The 15717-nt window shown below is 38.5% G+C and overlaps 1 pseudogene across 1 annotated transcript in view; it reads right to left on the bottom strand.

Annotated features, from left to right (window-relative positions):
• Window positions 1-310: 310 nt before the first annotated feature.
• The window catches only part of LOC105420457 (eukaryotic translation initiation factor 6-2-like), a 32035-nt pseudogene continuing 16628 nt past the window's right edge, over window positions 311-15717 (bottom strand). Inside the window, exons 5-6 of the transcript XR_016055325.1 lie at window positions 2054-2156; window positions 311-853 (exon numbers count right to left, since the gene is read on the bottom strand). The product of XR_016055325.1 is annotated as a eukaryotic translation initiation factor 6-2-like (transcript). The remainder of the gene's footprint in view (window positions 854-2053; window positions 2157-15717) is intronic.

Genomic DNA, 15717 nt, shown 5'->3' with positions numbered 1-15717 from the left:
TGTGGTTTTTGCTTTTGCTTTCTTGTATTGTATTTTCATTATCTCTATGAATCTCGCACCTCTTCACTAAAAATTGTTTAAGTATATTTGATGAACATGATTTTTCACTAAAAACAGTAGGTGTAACGGTCAAAGGTGATAAACGAGTATGGTGTCTTTTTTGCATCAGTTGTTCTTCATAGCACAAATCCGATTCCAAATCATTAACATCGATGTTGGTGGTTGTACGCAATGGTTTTTTTCTCCCTTTTCAACAATGGCACAAAACACATAAATAGAAGAGTAAAAATATAAATAAATAAATATAATATAGTAAAATGAAAAATCCTTCTTAAATTCTAAGGTTCAATCCAACTGGCCAGTGTGATAAGACACAGGTAATATAATCAAACGACTCACCTTGTCAAGACCATTGAATCAAATCCACAGAATCAAAGAAATAGAGCACCTCATCATTTGTACAATTTTTTCCACATTACTATAAATATAAGTCCACTACATTATAAACTGTGAAACTAAACATCCATTAAAAAACAAAAAAAAAAAGCCCATCTAAAAATATAGAAACGGGGGCTAATCTGAGTCTCAATTTCTTAGGCTCTTAGCATTACCGCATTGAGTAGCACAAGAAGAATCAAATGGCAGTCGGTTGGGCTTCTCTGAGCTTGAACACACTCTCAATAACAGAAAGCTCAGTTGCAGTGGTATCTGCCCCACAAAAGGCAGTCCAATCGTTCACACAAAGGCCAGCTCCCACCGCCTCACTTCCCCTGTTAACAGTGCCAGCAACAAGAGGCACCTGTAGAAGAGTCGAAAGCTTATCCAAGTCTTCAATGGAAGTGTGGGGATGGGCCTATTTTTTCCAAGAGAAGGGTGACACCAGCTTATAAAACAACTCTAGAGAAGTAATTTCATAAAAGCAAAGCTTAATCGTTTTCGTTTTGTTTCCATCTACAATTTGCAAAAAGAATGTGGATTATTTTAAAATTTACAGAAGCATATGAGTGGGTGTGCGTGTGCGTGTGCGTGTGGGTGCATGTGTGTGTGCGTGTGCGTGTGCGTAGTGTATGTGGGTGTGAAACGAAGCAAGGCAGGCAGCAGCAAGAAAATTCCTGTTGCCCATTTCTCTTAGGAGAAGATTTTCCTGTAACAAGTTCCAATCAAAAGTATTCGTGACCTGTTTCTGACTCAAAAGACAGTAATCAAATATGAAAATGACATTCTAGTCCTTACTAAAAGTCAACAACTACATGATTAAGTGCATAAAAGAAACTGTCAGATAATGACAAAGGGAAAGGGAGCCCAAGTTGAGTCAGTCGTATAATTTCAGCCTTGAATTTCACATTTCCCTCAAAGAACACATGTAATGTGCTAAAATGCCAATCAAGCTTTGTTCCATGTGGTTTGAATTAAATACCAATTCTTGGTAGGTTCATACCAAATCTAATCAAACCACCATTGACCTTTTGAGTGAGGCACTTGGACCAGATGATGGACTCTTTTTTTCTTGTTCTTTTTTGTTTCTCGTTTTTTTTTTTTTTTTTTGGTGTGTTTTTGCGAAAACCATGGACCAGATGATGGTTCAGATCATGAAAATGATAGTTCAGGAACTTTTTCTTATACAAGAAAGAAACTGGAATAAACCAAACTGTCCATAAGGAACTGGCAATTCATGGTTTCAAACCAAATCATCCTACTGACTGATTCCTTAGTGGACTGGACCATGAAATCATGCAGTTCTGGTTGAAACCAGTCCAAAAGGTCAGTTTCATCTAAGTTACCAATTACCTAGCTCACACTATCGCACATATTCCAGCGCTAACGAAGAACAATTGCCAATTTCTATAGATATAATAGAACAGCATATGTTTCCAACAATACACTGGTGCCATTTCCTCTTTCGAGACAATCATATCGAAACACACAAAAGGGGGAAATTGGTGAACAACAACAAATGGAAACATTCTTTTTCGATGTTTGCTTTTTAGATCCACATTTATTGGAAGGGAAGATGAAAAACAGAGGAGAAATCATTCATTCATTTCAAACTTACCAGGCCACCCATGTTGCACAATAACTACCCACTAGCATATTACCCGCATGGTCTGCCTGAACACTTCAACACCAAGGACATCCGGAATCAACTCCTCTGTTAACTGGAATTCATTTGGCATTGCAAGTCCATTTGTACATGGAAAGCAAAAACAAAAATAAGTGCAGACAAAAAAAAGAGCACCTAGGAACAGGTGCATAATCACAACACAAAAAAGAAAAGGAAATGGTAAAAAAAAATGAAACATCCAATGGATAATATATAAAGGCTCATTTCATTTCCCACACCATTGCAATTGGATTTTGAACAAGCAATTGGATTTTGAACAAGTATAATCTGGCCAATTACACAAGGAAAAAGTTTATATAAGGGTGAGACCTAAACAATCAAATTAACGCACAACTCAAAAATTCACGAGAGGTTGTTTCAATGCCCAAAAATCTTCAAATTGCTTATCTCAACCTCAAGATATATGGACATGAGGGGAAAAAAAAAGATGACTTCAAGTCTTGAAAATAGTGCATCTTGGAAGGAAGAGACTAGGCGTGGGGTGTACTAACCCTGGTTGAAGTAATCTATGGCAATTTTGCTTCTTTAAATTTTATTTTGTGAGGAGCTCTTTTATTCTTATAAGCTTAAAAAGTTTTTAATTTATATACACTGCGCTTGATCACATAGTCATACTTTCATTGGTATCAGAGCTAAATCTACTTACTGCCCTATTTCTTTTATTTCATTATTTTTTGGTGAGTTGGGAATGAGATATAAGAAAGCTAAGGACTTTTGTCGTCAAGTGATACACCTCCGAAAGAATTATTGGAAAAATCAAAACACCAACAAGGCACCATGCAGAATGGGGTATCCTGTGTTGTTTTGAAGCAATGATATGAAGAAGATAATGATTTTCATTGATGCATACTTCAGTGATATTAGGTGTTTTTAAAAGTATGATCCACCTGCAAAATTTCAGTGGGAGATCCTGGGGGAATCAGAGTTTTGGACTCATCAATGAAGTGTGTCAGTTTTAACCCAACAAAATCCAAGAACTGTCCATTGAGTTCCATGAATTTTTTTACCAATCATATGATTTTATTTTTAGCTGAAATTTGATTGTAACTCATCAAATTGAGTTTATTTTCAAACAAAAATAGTTTCATGAAGAAACCCTTGTGGTTTGGGAGATATAGTCATTTTGTTGAAAAGTGCATAAACGTTGTTTTCTGCATTGAAAATTGTTTCAACGACTTGAAAGTCATGATTTTATTTGTATTCTTAACAAAATATTTTAAGTCCCACACTAAGTTTCTAGACTGTTATTTTGAGTCAAGTTTCTAATAAAAATTATTTGAGAGATATCTATGGGAAATAAGAATTAAAAACTTTGGATTGAAGAGGTCATCCTGAATTTTCTGCAGTTTGGTGTGTTCTCATTGAAATGTGAATATTTATATTTATCAAGCCTACTTAACATAGTGATATGAGGCCTATATAGATATATTTGTTGTCATTTTGGGTCTACTTTCAAACAAAATAGGTTTGAAAGGGAAACTCCATGAGAGTGGAGAAGAAAAGCAATTTTATTAGATAGTATGCATCTTGAAATTCCGTAGTATGATATATTTTGTAACGTGAATCTCACTTATTTATTTTTCTAAGGAAAAATATTATTTGGTATTCATACCATAATATTATGTTTTAGTTTTGAGTCTAGTTTTCAATAGAAAAAGTTTCAGGATGAAATCCTTTATGGAGTGAGAGAAACAATTATTTTTATTGAGAGGAACTAAGCATTATTTAGGGACGCAACCTGATTTTCTATTGTGAAAATTGCATAGTGACGTGAATGTCATTAAATCGAAGACCCACTAAATGAATTGATTTAGGGATGGAACTGAGCATTATTTTGTATTTTTTAGTCTATTTCAATACTCAAAAAGTTTCAGAGATAAACTCTTTATGAGTTGAGAGATATCATATTTGAATCATGGGATGCTCATCTTCTATTCTGCAGTAAATTAAAAGATGTGGCATGTTGAGGCACATCTTTGTACTCCTCATAAAAGAAGCTTTGTTTTAGGACTCATTCAAAAGTTTTATAATAGTAAAACTTCAGAGAGAGGTAATAAAAGGTTGGCAAGATGTGACACTCCATGTGAAGAGTGTTCAATCTAGGAATTACAGAAAGAAAAAGAAACACAATACCTATAAAAACATCTTGGTTTTTTCACAATAAAGGGATATGCAGAGAGACTTGAAAGCAGCATAGAAACTCTAAAGAAGTAGAAATAAATTTGTAATCTTTGGAATAATGGGATGAAGAAAAGTATTCCTTAATATATGTATAGGAGAATCCAAAGATCGAAGAGGTGGATGCTTCATCGACGTGTAAAAGATGATGACCAAGTGTTTCTTCAACAGTTGTGTGATCTTCCAAGTTCACAAAAGTCCCTCAAAAGCAAAGAATCAAAAAAGCCTAGGTACCAAAATATATGGTTTTGAGATGTGAAATATGAAACATGTCCCACATTACATGGTAAGGTCATAATAGGGAAAGAGGATTCATTAAATTTTTTTATGTTTTACATCTTTGATTATATTTTAGATGTTTCTTTATGAATATGAATGGAGTGTACGGATATTAGGAAATAAGTGCAAACGAGTTTGAAAGAGCCAATTTTTTTTAATACCATGTGTTTTAGTACCTCTTTGTGCTTGTAAGAACAAAGAGATAAAACACGTGAGATGGGTGCGCTCATTCAAATATATAAGCACGAAGGGAGTGTTCCGATAGAACCTGGTATTAGAGATCATCCTTTGAATAATATTCAATAATATGATGTGTTGCACGTGATGACGATCTCATGAAGAAGTCCTCCATAAAAGTCCTCCATATTTGCCAAAAAGAAGTGCTTTTGTCAGGTTTTAATAACCATTCTTTAATCGTGCTTTTATTTTTTATAAAATTATAAGATGCACTTTATAATTTGTTTTGTGGCTATAAACATGAATTGGTACGTAATTAAAGGAGAATGCGGTAAAAATGATTTATGAAGACTAGGCATGTATTTAAATTTAAATTGGATCATTTGTGAAAAACCTAAGTCTGTGGACATGGTATTGAGAAAATCCCATAATCTTATGAGGTCCATTAAGTATTTAAAAAAAAAAATCATTTTAAACCACTATGCTATTTTCTAGCTATTGTTTGTATAAGTGTAGACACCCCATTTTAAAACTGGCAAATTCTGTGGTTTTTCTGAACCCTTAAGACCACACTATCCTAGTGAACCCCAAATCATAAACCACCATAGTTCAAACTGTGTACCCTATGATCCAGAACCATATTGCCTACCCTATGACCCAAAATCTTGCAGGTACCCTGTTTTACCAAAAATATCACTAAAAATAGTAAAATAACTCTTTTTTACCCAAATTTTCTCCAGAAGCATCACAAGAGCCCATGGATCAAACCTGATGAAAACAATTTACGACTTCGGATAGGTTTGGTCCGGGCGATGCAACTAGGGCAGCCCAACTAGACTAGGCGACACTACTAGTGCTGCCCACCAGGCCCCGGGCGACGCCCCTAGTGCTACCCCGGGCGACGCCCCTAGTGCCGCCCCGGGTGATAATACTAGTGCTGCCCAACCCAGTTTGACCCGAATCATCACTTTTTGGCAGGACAACTGTAACAATCCTAAACTTAAAAAAATAAAAAATAAAAAAAAATAAAAAAAATAAAAATAAAAAACCTTTTACCTTTGATGATCCATACAATAATTTGGTCCTTAGGGACCATCATTTTTTTTGCTCTTTTTACCTTCACCTTTTGTTTCTTGTGCCACGTCCTCTAGGGACGTGGGCTTTAAGTGTTAATGTAACACCTTCTAAACACGTCATGTATGAGTTGGGTTAATAATATATTATAATAATATTTTTTTTGTGTTTAAAAAGAGGAGAACGAGTTGGATTCTCTCTCTGCAAAAACACTCTCTCTTACACCCCTCCCTCTCAGTACCTCTTTGTGAATTAAAGAACGCAGTGAACTTCTCTCTAGCCAAATTTTACCGAAAGTTCCCTCACAAATATTATAGGTAAATGATCTCATTATCCTGAAAAATAGTCTGTTCACCATTTTTATACTGTAATTTTATGCGCATATGGTATCATATTTTTTTTGTTAAAATTATTATTATTAGAAATTTAGACATTGTAAATTATTAAAAATAAAATTTCTACCTATTATTATGACTTTTAGACACTATAAAATTTGTGTAAGTGATGTCATTTCTGGTAAAATCATTATGTGAAAAATTGATATTTCTACAATTAATTACAATACTACCAATACTGTGAGTTTTACACATTTCTGCATTTAATTGTATTTTTGTTTGTCTATGAATTTCAGATATTATAAGTTTTACCTATTCCTGTAAAATAATTAATTATGAAATTACATTCCATAAAATTGTGATATTTATGTGTTTAACCTTGGATTTCTATAAAAGCTCTTAAATTGATAATCGACTGCCTATTGGATTCCATTTCAAATATACCTGTTCAATCTGCTACCTTTTTACAATTTGTATCCAAATTGTGTGATTGGTTACTTACAAATATTTCAATGAAAGTAATTGTTTAAGTTGCTTCAAGTAAATTCCTGTTAATGATTTCAATGATACTTTGAATATACGATGTTGATGCTTTTTGATGTTAAAGAGTTTCTGAGATAATTTAAGTATGTGTGGACCTATCCGGGACGCCGATAGGGACTATTTGGACTCATCGGGTACGCCGGTGAGGTACGTTTGCACCTGTAGGGATTGTTTGGACCTATCCGGTTATGCCGCTAGGGACTATTTGGACTCATTCGGGATGCCGGTGAGGTATGTTTGTACCTACAGGGATTGTTTGGACCCATCCAGGATGCTAGTGGGGTATATAGGTGACCTACTTGGGACGCAGTAGGGTATTTTATGAAATCCTTTGAGTTATGCATTGCTGTTAAAATATTTATATGCAATTCAATCATTTGGATTATGTTTAATTGTGCAGTTCTGAAAGTGAAATTGTTATCCATAAATGCTTTTTGGCTCGCATTGTTTCTAATAGACCTCCCTTTTTGAAAATACTTACATCTTCCGACTATGATTATTTTTTAGGACTATGATGATCACTTACTGAGTAGCCAAACTCATCAAACTATGGTAAAAAAATTTCAAGGTAATTGCAGCCTCCCTAGTTGAAGGCACAACAGGACCAACTTTGGAAGAAGTCATAGTTATGATGAAATTTTCTCTTTGTGACTTTTGTTAAAATTCACTATTGTAAATTTTGTCCTATCAACAGATGTATATCTAAACCTTCATGTTAATACTAGTTATGAGTAGACTTTGTACAGACTCTTAGAAATGGAAAAATCTGTTTTAGTGCAATAAATGGTGAAGTGGAAAAATTTCGCTTTGTTAAAGATAGACTGTTACATCTCAAGGATTCCAGTGTTATAAATCTTGGGGTGTGACAACAACTCACTGATCAATCCTAAGCAAGAATCTGCCATTTTGAGCAGCCCAGGCTTAGGCGACACTGCCAGTGTCACCCAGCCTAGACTGACCTAAAATGGACAATTTTTGGGAGGCAGCATCTTGACGGTAGAAGAAGATGCCCTGAATTGGAAATTTGTTTCTGAGCAGTCCTGACCTGAGCGACACTGCCAAGTGTCGCCCAACTGACTGCCCGAAAACGACAATTTTTGCATGCCAGAGGTCCCCTAGCTATTTTAGGTCAAATTTCCTGAATTGGACGAATTTTGGCTTGGCGACACCACTAGTGTCACCCAGACCCGAGACCTCAAAATGACAACTTCAGGTTAGGGGATTTGCTGGTGATGGTAAGTTGCCTTTTTCAGTCAATTCCTAGTTTACAAAAATGAAAATTCGTGGATTATTGGGGGGGCTTCCTCTTGAATTAGGTCAGAAAAGAGTTAGGACAGAAAAGAGTAAACCTTAACCATTGACCGGAGAAACCCTAAACCCTAGTTCTTCAGCTATTCTTAGGGTCAACTAAACTAAGGCATGGTCAACACACCCATTCAACCAGGCTCAGGCTTGGTCAACATCTGGAGAAAGAGAGGCAAAGAGGACACCGGTTCTGATACGGGTGAGCCCTCGAAGGCTCGGTAGTCCCGGGCCATCTAGCCCGGTTTGGTATACTTCTTTACTCTTCCTTGTTTTTATTTCATTTTAATTAGGTTAGATTAGTTTTTATCACTTTTATTTCGTGTTTCGTATTCGATCAACGCTGGCGCTGCCACTGATCTGAGAGCGGATCCACTCGTTTCTGAGTACCGTAGATCTGACCTCCAATCAGAACTTGATTTTCCCCACATTCTCTATCACTTTTCTTAAAAATCAGTTTGTGGTGTTCAAATCTAAGGGATCTTCGTCTGAAGATCTCTCCGATTTGCACTGTAAACAATTTAGCGCCCATCGTGGGGCATTTCGAGCTTGATCCGAGCTCCAAAACACAAGTTTTTATTCACCATTTTTACTCTTTTCAGTCATAAAAAAGTCCCAAAAATTGGCTATGACCAAGACCCAGGGTTTCGGTGCTGCGTTTAGGTGACACCACCCATATCTCCCAGAGGCAAAGGTCCCAAAAAATTCTTGGAACCCCACAGCTTAGTTTAACCTTACTTCATCAACAGTAAAAATAGAAAGTAATAAATAAATAAATATATATATTTGGACAACACCACCCATGTTGCTCAGCTTGTGAGGGCCAGTGCCGCTTGGTTCCAAATGTTCTAGAAAAATATTGGGACCCTACAAGCCTGTCCCAAAGGTTTTTGGCTTACTGTCCACCAGTTTCTATGTTCAAATAATTTAAAAAAAAAATACAAAAAAAAATATTATGCTTAAGATAGGTTTGTTCTATCTGTGCTTTCTGATTTTTTTTAGTTTAATTAATTCTATTAGAAGTCATGTTTTCTCTTCTTCACTATGTTTAGTTTAACTCTGTTTCATCAAAATTAAAAGGATAAAAATTAAAAAAATAAATAAAAAAAAATATTGAGGTCTGCTTGCACCCTTTGAACTTTGTCCCATTCGAGTCACCCTTGACTCGAGCCGCACTCGGCTAGACACGGGCATGCTTGGTTTCATTGTTTTCACTGAGTACCTTCTTAGGGGTTGCCTACCCCTCCATCTCAATTGTGCTATCTAGCAAGCTTCGCCTCAAAGCACACATCGCTTGTCACGATTTTTGCGGAGCGCTCACTTTATTTCTTTCTTGCATTGTGCGTCTCTGCATGCTTGCCACTTTCTTTTTTGTTTGCATGCGTCTTTACACACTCTTGCACACAGCGGACCGGAAATGCTGGGAAAACCAACAAATTTTTCTAAAACCCCCAAAATCCGCAATAACTACATGAGGGGAACTTAGCATTGAGAGCTGTGGCAATTGGGATTCGTGTAACTTTAACTATATGCGCCCCTCCGTAATCCTTTACCTCAAAGCAACGCCACACATTGTAGGACCTAGTGAAAATCCTATAACAGGAGGCCAGGACCTACGTGGGGACCTACTCAACCTAGCTGCATTTCAATAGTTAGAAACCCACTCAGACCGAGCCAACCCATAATTTAGGGCAAAAGTTTTCGAGTGTTGTGTTTGCTTATTATAGTTGTTTGATCATTAGATCTCAGTCCGGATCCACTTCTGGTCCGAACTGAAACCCTTTGGGTCTAAGTCCAAGCTTGTACCCAGCCTAACCTAAGTCCGAATCAGGTTCACACTCGGGTCCAAACCTAGGCCCCCTTTTGGTCTGAGCCAGGGGATCGTGCCTAAACCAACTTTGATCCAGTCCAGGTCCACACCCAGTATGATCTTCAAAACCCTCTTGGTCCAAGCCCAATCTTGTACCTAGCCTAGCCTAGGTCCGAACCAGGTTCACACCCAGATCCAGACCTAGCCCGCCTTTTGGTCCAAGCCAGGGCCCGCGCCTAACCCAATCTTGATCCAATCCAGGTCCACACCCAGTCTGACCTTCAAAACCCTCTTGGTCCAATCCCAGGCTTGCACCCAGCTCAGTCCAAGTCCAAACCAAGCTCACAGCCAGGTCTGAACCTAGACCCACTCTTGGTCCGAGCCGAGAGTCGTACCCATCTAGTCTAGATCTCAGTCTAGGTTGTATAGGTCTAAGCTTAGAGTTACCTCTAGAGCTAGACTAAGCTTACCCTGGTTCAAGGTCTAAACCAAAATCTATTGAGTTTAGCAAGATCCATCCAGTCTGATCAATGCTTAGGTTTAGATTCAGAGGTGTCCCTAGACTTAGACTGGGCTCACCGCGGTTCAGAATTCAAACTTAAGCCCATCAAGCCTAATCTAGGTCCATGCCCAAGCAAGGTCCCAACCTTCCTATTTTAATACAAGTCTAGGAGTTATGAATCAAGATCAAAGCAAAGCAAGGTCCAACCCTATGGCTCCAGCCCAGTCTAGATCTAGAGAACCTAGTCAATCTAAGAGGCATCGTCACAGTGCTCCCTCGCAAATCCATAGCACTCATGTCAGTGAACCGAGTCTCAACCCATATGGAACCATACCGAGCCGTCCAAGTCACCCTCATGGCCATCATTTGGAAGCCACGAGCCAACAGGTTAATAGGGTCCGTAATACCCTGAACAGTCAAGGGTTTAGGCCAGAGGCAATCCTCCATGACATGGGGGTTTGCCTCAAATCTAGTCAACATATCAAAGGTAGGGCCCCGGCCCAGATCTCTGAGTTAGTCAATCCCAGCCGGGTTAACCCCGGTGTTCAATTAGCAGCCCAGCATTCCAATCTTAGCAATCAACCAATTAGTGGAGAACTGGGTTCACATACAACTAGGGACAGTCTACCCAAGCAACTCAGCACCAATAACGGTTAGGGTTTTGACCAAACTCGATATCAAGACAATCCAAAGGTGCATGCATTCTTTCAAGACCTGTTGAATAGAGGGTATACCATCCAGAATAGTCCATCTAGGAAAGTCAGGTCAGAAGCTCAAGGTATAGGCCACCTCCAACATGTAGGCTCAAACCAATACAACCCTAGGGGTGTTAGCCTATCAATCCAAACCACTACAGGCCAGGTGTCTAGTTCTAATCATCACTCAAGCCCAAGACTACCTAGAGGGCAGACTCCATCTGACAGTAGTTATGGCATTCCTTCACTCTTTTAGTCCAGTGCTAGGGCAAGAGAATACCCTAAGCTTAGGGATAGATCATCTAATCAAGATCAGGGTCAAGTAGACCTAGCCACCCAAGGTTAGAGGTCTAGTCATCATAGCAGTTCGGGTCATTCATCTCAGTCAAGTGGTGATCCTATCTTTGCAGACCTTCTTACCTGGCCAAGTTGTGCAACCTCCGAGTAATGGGTATGCTCTGATCAAATTCAACTCGGGTGAGTCTATAGGCCGACAACCGGCACACCAAGTTCAACAAACTCCTCAGGCTCAATCCTTGGGGCAGGGCCCAATAGCCAGTCTATACGAGTCACATACCACAAAGTCAAGTTCAACAGACTCTTTAGAGAAAATAGGAATATGGGATTTCTCAACTCTTGAAACCTATGTACAAGAAATTCTAGGACACCTAGAAGATCTACTGGTAGTGTTTGTGATGCCACAATTCATAAACAATTTTTCAAAAAAAAAGGATCCTAAGGCACACATCAACACCTACTTATTGATGGTCCACACACTGCAAGACCTACCCAACCAACTTACGGTCATGTTCTCGCATAACTTATCAGAAGGGCCCCTGATGTGGCACCTAAGATTCATGAAAGATAAACCTCAAGCAACTCCTAATGGAATGTTCACGCAATTTTCCTCTCGCTATCGTGGGACAAGGCCAAGACCCATCACCTTGGTGAGTTAACTTCCACCAAACAAATGTCAGGTGAGTCTCTTTCGTTGTTTATAACCAGATTCAGAGAGGCCGCTATGCGAGTCATTGAAACTCCACTCCCTGAAGCTGTGAAGGTAAGCATGGTAATAGAGAGCATGACTTCAGAATGTCACATTCTTCAGTATGGAGGCAGTCCCTTACTCGTTTGATGTTATGCTTGAAAGAGTATCGCGATATGAGCGAGCCAAGGAGGATGAGACCATAGACTTTGATAACTCGACTAGTGGAGCGTCCTCTCAAGAAGGAGAGGTGGACCTGATCAAGAAAAGCAACCTTTCTGCAAACCAGTCGCAAGAAAGGACTAAAAATTATTCTACCATATGGAGGTTTCAGACTTACACACCAAGGGAATTCACTCCCATTGATGACCCTATGACCGATATCATTAAGAAGCTGCCTGACGCAAGGCTCATAGAATTACCCGCAGTAGCCAGGATTCCTCCCTTCCATGGAGGGCGATACAACTCAATGGTGTGATTGGCATTAAAATTATGCCCATAACACAGAAGAATGCCGAGCTGTCAAGCAAAGAGTTCAGGACCTCATTGATAACAGAACGATAAATGTCAGAAAGAAAGAGGTTGATGATATAGAAAAACTAGAAACTCTAGATGCTTCGACAAACAATTCTAATGTCAACCAGATTAACTCAGAAGAATCACAAACTACGCCCAAACCCAAAGAACATCCACAATGGCCTTGGAGCACAAGAATAAATCAACTAGAAGGTCCAGTAGATGAAGAACAAAATGAGCATAAGCTCATCCAGGAGTTACACTCATGATCAAAGCAATGAGGATAACATTAGCTCCAAGCCCATAATCTAAGAAAGGATGAAATAAAGGATCATCACATGCGAAATTCCACTCCAAGATACAGTCTCAAAAGTGGTACAAGAGGTCCCCATCATCAAGGATCAAACTGGGGTAGATGATGCCTTCAACCCGTACTTTCAAATTAACGCAATAAATGATTCACACATATGTGACAATGAATCAAACTCGCACGAGCAAGATGAACTCGAGCATAAGCTCAACCAAACTCATGGTGACAAGAAAAACCTTAATTTCGGGACAATAACTCATGAGGAGACAAATGAGCAAGTGCTGCAAAGAGACCTCTTGCCTCAAATATCAAAAGAAGTTGACCTTCTAGAAATTCTAAAGGGCCCATTTGGGCCATCTTCACTAGACTTTCTTGCGAACGCAATGAGGCACTCATGCTTCAAATAACCAAATGAGGCACTCATGCCTCACACTTTAAAAGGCATTCACGCCTAATGAATAACATAAAGTACTCCATTAACAGGAAAACCCTGATGAGCTTATCTATCCATGCAAAAGATTGAGGGATTAGGAAATTAAGAGTGATTTTTTTTTGTCCCAAAATCAAGGTTCGAGTAGAGCAGTTCAAAGGAAAAGTTCAACGGAAATTCCGCAACCATTATCAAAGAGATATTGGATGTCAACCTGGGTCAAGGGAAATCAAAGGAAAACCGATATTAGAACCTCCCTACCACTTGGAGGACAGAAAGATGATTGAATTCCTACAAGATCTTAGAGTGAATTCTTACAATAAAAAACAAGCCACCTTGACTCTTCTTCTTTCTCCTCCTCCTCTTCCTTTGTCATTGTTTTCTTCTTCAAAATGAAAAAAGAAAGAAAAAATCCGCTGAGCTGAAAATCCGAAAGGAATCCCAAGCATTCGAAAAAAGGCTACTGAGCTGAACATCAGAAAGGGACCTCTGAGAGATGAAAAAAAAAAAAATCTGCTAAGCTAAAAATCCAAAATGAACCCCAAGCGTTGGAAAAAAGGCTACCGAGCTGAACACCCAAAAGGGACCTTGAGGCGATGAAAAAGAAGAACTTCTCTCCTTCCTTCTATTCTCCAAAGTGTTTTCTCTCTAAACATCTTCTCTTCCCTCTTACTCAGTCAGAATGGTGTCTAAAGAAAAATCGATGAGCATTAGCCTGGTAGAACATTGTTAAGGACCTCAATCATTTGGACTTCGAAAGGTGAGTGGTGGAGGAACAAAATCAAAAATCCAAAGAGATTTTAAACACCTTGGGGCAGTATCCTGTAGTCTTCAAAACTTTGTTTTACGTGAAAACTCTAGAGAATTCTCCTTTGAATTGAAATACAAGAGCTAAGGTTGGAAGATAAAGAAATACTTGATGACTCCTCGTCCTGAAGATCCAAGCAAGGACCCGACATCTTCATATAGGGTCCACCAAAGGGGTCATAATGGTTAAACTGTAAGACCCACATTTAAAACCAAAAAAAAAAAACTTAAAATTTTCATTTGAAAACTTTTTTTAAAACAATGTTTTTCTATGGACGACACAAGTGGTGTAGCCCACCAAAAACAAAGCAAAATGTTTTTCCATGGGCAACACAGGTGGTGTCATCCACCAAAAAAAAAAGTTTTCTTACTGGTGTCGCCCACCAAAAAAATGCTTTTTTTTCTATGAGTGACACAAGCGGTGTCACCCACCAAAAAAAAAAAAGTTTTTCTATGGGCGACACCAGTGCTGTCACCTACCAAAAAAAAAGAAAAAATGTTTTTTTTCTATGGGCGACACAGATGGTGTCACCCATCCCATCCAAAAAAAAGAAAACCATTTGTATAGGCAACACTACTTGTGTAGCCCAGCCAATAATAAAAAAAGAAAAAAAATGAGCCAATAAAAAAAACCCTTTTTCTGTGGCCAGCCAGTAATAAAAAAGAAAAACAATTAGCCAATAAAAAAAACCATTTTTCTGTGGGCGACACTACCCTTGTCACCCAACTTAAAAAAAAAAAGAAACCCATAAAAAACAAAATTCCCCTACACAGTTTGAGCGACGCTGGGAGCGTGCCCAGCGTCGCCCGAGCTACAGTACTAGTGTTGCCCAAATTGTTTTGGCAAAAAATGCCCCTGCTCCAACTTTTGAACCTTCCAGAGGGCAAGTTTGGTTTTGTAATGCATTTCTCTTTCATAAAATAATAAAAAAGAAGATGCTCTTTGGTGGCACAAACCTAAACTGCCAATCAAAATCCAGTTCAAAAAAATGTCTAGCTTGTACGACGTAAAAGAGCTGAGACAGAAAAAATGTCAAACTTATGAGTTCTAACGGAGTCTAGACAGGAAAACGTCTAGCCCCATATGACATAAAAGGTCGGGTGTATAAAGAAAACGTCTAGCCCCGTATGACGTAAAATTTCGGGTGTATTCAGAAAACGTCTAGCCCAGTACGACGTAAAAGATCAGGTGTATTCAGAAAACGTCGAGCCCCATATGACGAAAAGATAGGGTGATTCAGAAAACATCTAGCCCCGTATGACATAAAAGGTCGCGTGTATTCATCTAGCCCCGTATGACATAAAAGGTCGCGTGTATTCATTTAGCCCCACATGACGTAAAAGGTCGAGTGTATTGTACATCACTGCATGATATTAAACTGCTTAAAGAGATATCGTTGCATGAGCTAAAACTGCTAAATAAAATTTGTTTTTTGAAATATCTTTCTCATTTCAAAACTTTCATTATATGTCTTGTGTTTTCAAAAACTTTAATTTCTTTGTTAAAATCATGGCCCGTCCAAGTTCTGGGCTCTATTTCAAATCTCCCTCTACTTTCAAAATTTCTAAAAAGTCTTTTAAACCTTAGGAACTTGGACACCCATATCTGATGATCACCGCATTACCTCCTTATCTCTCTCTTCATAATTGAC

This window comes from Amborella trichopoda, chromosome 5 (assembly GCF_054954075.1).
Source record: "Amborella trichopoda isolate Santa Cruz 75 chromosome 5, AtrichopodaSantaCruz75HAP2 v2.0, whole genome shotgun sequence".
NCBI classification, from domain to species: domain Eukaryota; kingdom Viridiplantae; phylum Streptophyta; class Magnoliopsida; order Amborellales; family Amborellaceae; genus Amborella; species Amborella trichopoda.
This window is presented reverse-complemented; position numbering and strand designations above follow the sequence as displayed.